Raw genomic sequence first — 5,301 nt, forward strand, 5'->3', positions numbered from 1 at the left:
TAGCCAGGATGGTCTCGATCTCCTGACCTCGTGATCCGCCCGTCTCGGCCTCCCAAAGTGCTGGGATTACAGGCTTGAGCCACCGCGCCCGGCCTATGCGTACTTTTTAAAGAAGGTATTTGTCTTAAACTGAAAATTATCTCAAAAGCAAGATCGTTTTTAAGATTAAAGAAATAACAGTTTGCTTATTGTGGCATTTCAGACACTGAGACAGGTGGTACATAAGAATCATGAAGACTAAAATATCAAACCCCTGTGTCATTTAATGAATCCTTTAAACTTCATTAAGTGTATGTTTAATGATCCCTATTCATGTGGCACCTGTTATTTTCAGCCTGTATGACAAATACATGAGAACATGTCTGAACATCACCATACAGCTCTAAAGAAACTCCTGTCCTCAAGTCTGAGCCTTCTGTGTTTTTCTTTTTAAACTCATACATACCCATCACTTCCATTGCCACCTCTCATAGATAACAGTTGCTCCAAAAACATTTGTTAAATAAATGACCAAAGAATGAACAAATGATTATATACATGCTATGACTGGTCTTACAAGCCAGCATACTAGATTTTGCAAAAGTACTTCTGACTAATTCTTTGGAAACTATATGTTGCACACACACTTGAGACTTATTGAAAACTGCTATATAATTAAAAATATTGATTCATAGAAACATAAACCTAGAAGGGACAAATAAGCCAAGTTTCATTTGGTCTGTGTCTACTGCACTTTAAAAGGGAAGTTTATTTTTAAAAATCAAATAGGTTGTTTAGCACCCTACAAAATAAAAACCATTGACTAGATTATTTTTAAAAATAAATTCATTATCTTACAGCTGTGTAGACAGACACCTAGAGATTTCAGACAGGTAAACTAAAACATAAGCACACACTCAGCTATATATCCTGAGATGCCCAGGGCCTAGCAAGCACACAGCATTTCTTTGTTAGCTCTTTGGTGAGGCTTACACACAGGAAGTTAAGCCTAAGTTTTTATATTTTTTCCTCTTTATCTCTCAAAGATATTTTAAATTTATTCTTCCTACCTAAATTCTGCCCTAAATCAGAAACATTCAGGGAAAACCAATCCACAGGCATTTTCTTTAACTTCTCCTGTGTTTCATCCATCTGTGAGCTAACTAGAATGAATTCCAAAGGCTTGGAAAGGATTAGGTTAAGATATAATCTTGAAAATACTTAATAAACATAGGGAACTGGAACACATAACATTCAGGCAGGAATCCAACTGACTTCTACTCAAAGTGGCCCCCTACGATAAGCCTACAGACTTGCAGAGCATGAATCCACAGATTTGATTATATTATCTCTCCATTTCCCTAGCCACAGGGGTAAAGCTTTTGCCTGCATGTCTCAGTGCCAATCCAAACAATGATATGACTTACCACTTACAGCCATGGCGTGTATTCCTCATCAGAAGGCTTTATGAATGGGAGCTCATTAATCAAGCAGTCATCCCAAGAGGCAGAGCAGAGGCAGAATCTGAGCTTGGAAGGTGTCCGGAAACTGCCAGGTGCAGAAGCATGCATTTACTCGCTCTTTCATCAGTGCCTGGGTGTCAAAAGGGCTTTCTAAATAACTATGCTGACTAACGCTCCAGTTCTAGTTTCTGCATTTCTACCTATTTCACAGCCTGTGCCTATCAGCTCCAAGACAGATCCTAACCTTTGCCTTTAGACAGACATCCATTTGAAATCCATCTTTAGCAAATATTAAGTTTGTGGGTTTTCGACAACTTAGTTGAATGTTTTGATGATTAATTTTCTCATCCATAAAACTGGGGTCTTTATTTTCTGGGGTTGCTGAGAAAATTTTATAAGATGACATAAGCAAAGAACCTACCAGGGTCTGATTACATGGCTAGCTTTCTATTAATTCTTTAAGAAAAAGTGTGTTATAATTGCTTTCCTGAAGCACTCTCATTTCTCTCTTATTTTGGTCACATCATCATCATCTCTTTTATTGAGTGTGACTTTTTGCCATGCTATTGCATGTGTGGGGAATGCGTGTAAGTTTATGTATGCATATATATATGTATGCATAGTAAATCGCCTTTATGTATACATAGTTAAGAAACCTGGAAGGGACTATGATTTATGTGATTTATTCATGTTAAGCAAATAATATTCACATTAACTCTGTGAATAAATATTGTTCTCATTTTACAGCTGAGGAAACCAAATCTGAACGAGATTAAGAAACATGAACAGTATCAAATGACTAGACAATATCTCAGCTGAATTCAAATCATCCTTTTTAACTCCACCATCTACCTGCTGCATCTGAGAATCACTAGCCACTCAATTAAATCACTTAACATCTTATATTAGTTGCTCATTTCATTTGGGAACAAGGAGAACAGGGTTCTCATTCTTCAGCCAATGAGCTGGAGAAACCTGGACAAATAATTTAATTGCTTCAGGCCCAATGTCCAATCACTGAAATGTAAGAAAATAATAAATAATCTTTAAAATTCTTTCAGTTAAATAAAACACTGATTCTGAATACATATCTGAAAATACACTAGAAACTGAATGTGCAAATTAGGATAATGAATTGCACTCTAAATTTAAAATGCAGGAAATGATGTATTTTATTTCTTATTTATACATATATATTATTTCAAGAATTATATATATCAACATGCTTTCTATATAATAAAAATGTGTAATATATGTGTTTTGGTCCTTGTAGTATACAACCATTTTCCATCAAAATGTTCATCTAAATATTCACAACCACTCGGTGAAGAAGACATGGCAGTTGCAATGCCCCTTTTGAAGATGAAAACAACAAGTCATTGAGAGTGTGAATGAGCTCATGTTTGTAAATATAGTGTGTCTTCCTTAGGACTCAATTACTCCTACAGTGAGTTGAATAGTGTTGCCTCCCTCCACACACATAAAAAAGCCTTCATTTCCAACTGAAATTTCCTAATGTGACCTTATTTGAAAATAGAGTCTTTACAGATATAATTAATTGATGTAAGATGAAGTCATGTTAGATTAGGGTGAGACCCTAAATCTAATAACTAGTGTCTTATAAGAAGAGGAAAGGAGACACAGACACACTGGGAAAGAGACTGTATAATGAAGGTGGCAAAGATTGAAGTGACGCAACTGTAAACCAAAGAATGCCAAGGGTTTCCAGCATCCACTAGAAATTAGGAAATGTAAGGGAAGGATTTTTTCCCCAGAGCTTTCAGAAAGTGCATGCCCTCGTGACACATTGATTTCAGACTCCTAGCCTCCAGAAGTATGACGAAATAAATTTCTGTTGTTAGAAGCCACTCAGTTTCTGGTATTTTACTACATCAGTGCTAGGAAAATAATACAAATACCAGAAGGTAGAAGTCTCAGCACCATGTTTTCTGATGATGTGAGCCTAGACTAGGGTGAGGACAATGAGGATAATACAAGTGGATAGATGTAAAGAATTTATTATTTCCTTCCACAACCATGTACTGAAGTGACTGGCATGATCCAATATATGATTTTAAGAGACTGTTAAAACAAAGGAACAAAGTTGGAGGCAAGGAAGCCAGAGGGAAGACTACACAGCAATGCATTAAAAAGATTATGGTGGATAGATACAGGTGAATAATGATGAAGACGCTGAGAAGGTTGCTCAATTTATAATATACTGGTGTCAAGTCATGGGCATAAGAGAGCCGCAATAATAGAAGTTTAAGTTAAGAGAAAGGAGGTTTGAAATTGAGATTTTAGAGGGGTGAGGCTATTGATGGTGGTTTTGACAATGGGATTAAATGATTGAAGCAAGATGGAAGAAGAAACATTTGAAGTACAGAGGCAAAACAAAATAAGTCAAATTTTTAAAATTTCATTTTACTATGGTAAGAACACTTAACATTCAATCTACGCTCTTAACAAATTTTAGGTGTACATTATAGTATTATTGATGATAGGCACAATGCTGTACAGCAGATCTCTAGAGCTTATTCCTCTTGTGTAATTGAAATTTATGACCATTGATTAGCAATTTCCCATTTTCCCCTCCCTCAGCCCCTGGTAACTACCATTCTACTACTTGATTCTCTGAAGTTGGCTATTTTAAATAGTTTCTGTAAGTGGAATCATGCAGTATTTGTACTTCTGTGATTGGTTTATTTCACTTAGCATTAATGTCTTTGAGATTCATCCATATTGTTGATTATTGCAAGATTTTTTTCTTTTTTAAGGGTGAATAATATTTCATCGTATTCTTCTACAATAGTCCCTGAATATGGCTGAATAATGTAAGTCATCTCTTCCTCAGCTTCTAAAGGGCAAACACTGTGTCCTAGTCATCTTTGCATTACTCATACTTGTCATAATCCTGTTACTAAAGAAGTTACAAAGTGCTTGCTGTAGGATTAAATTATTAGAATATTATCTATGTCTGATTAAAGTGATTTCTAAAAGAGTTTCTACTTCAAGTAATTAATGATGTGCTAGTGTTTTAACACTTGTGATGTAACTGGAATCAGACAAGATCAATATACTTACATACACACATGCCCCTACTGGTTGTGCACTTTGGAAGAGCACAATGTAGTTTCCCAAAGTACATAAAGCAGAAGAGGAGGTAGTGTGGCTGTCTGTGACCCAAGGCACAGGGATTCTGCTGTCAGCATGAGCTTTCATGGAAGAAAAAGGGGTTGAAAGCCACTTTCTCCATAAGTAGTATGTTTATGTATTATTCACAGTAGCAAATAATTGCAAAATGTCAACATTTCATCTTCCTCTTAAGAGCTTCTATAGATTAGTGACCTAATTAACCATTAAGAAGAAAAGGTTTTTTAAGTGTAAATATGAAAAGAGAGAGTGTTTCTTAGCAGCAATTTGTGATCTTAAAATGTCACAGGCAGGCACATCATGGAGGTGCTACCAACCAGCACTTTTCAAAATATGACTCTGTGTCAAAAGCGTGTGCTGTGGATTTGTATTTTTTGTCTTTATTCTGAAACAAGCAATGCAAATATAGATATGGTTCCCTGAGAGATTTCCTTCTCCTTTTGAAAACCCTTCAACATTTTCTCTGACAGCCTAGGAAAGGTTGTTTTTAATCTGTTTAATATGAGGCTGTATTCTCCACAGATAATGACATATTTTCTCTTTCACTTTCTGAGCATATACATAGGAAAAAATACAGAAATGTCTCTCCTAACACACACTACATTTACATATATATACACACACCCCCTAAACACAACATATATACATTCAATGCACACATACAACACACATGCACAGACACACAGCATACACTAATATACAACCC

The 5,301-nt window shown here is 35.8% G+C and overlaps 1 long non-coding RNA gene across 2 annotated transcripts in view; it reads left to right on the forward strand.

The window, feature by feature from the left end:
- The window catches only part of LOC108543350 (uncharacterized), a 63,896-nt gene extending 59,607 nt beyond the window's left edge, over nucleotides 1–4,289 (forward strand). Inside the window, exon 3 of one of the 2 annotated variants that reach the window (XR_001889544.1) lies at nucleotides 4,220–4,289. This is a non-coding gene — a long non-coding RNA (uncharacterized LOC108543350). Of the gene's footprint in view, nucleotides 1–2,189; nucleotides 2,442–4,219 lie in introns of those variants that run through there. The other variant, XR_001889545.1, reaches the window with a different exon arrangement.
- Nucleotides 4,290–5,301: the final 1,012 nt, after the last annotated feature.

The sequence above is a fragment of the Rhinopithecus bieti genome, unplaced genomic scaffold (genome assembly GCF_001698545.2).
Source record: "Rhinopithecus bieti isolate Rb0 unplaced genomic scaffold, ASM169854v2 scaffold_23815, whole genome shotgun sequence".
Lineage (NCBI taxonomy): Eukaryota > Metazoa > Chordata > Mammalia > Primates > Cercopithecidae > Rhinopithecus > Rhinopithecus bieti.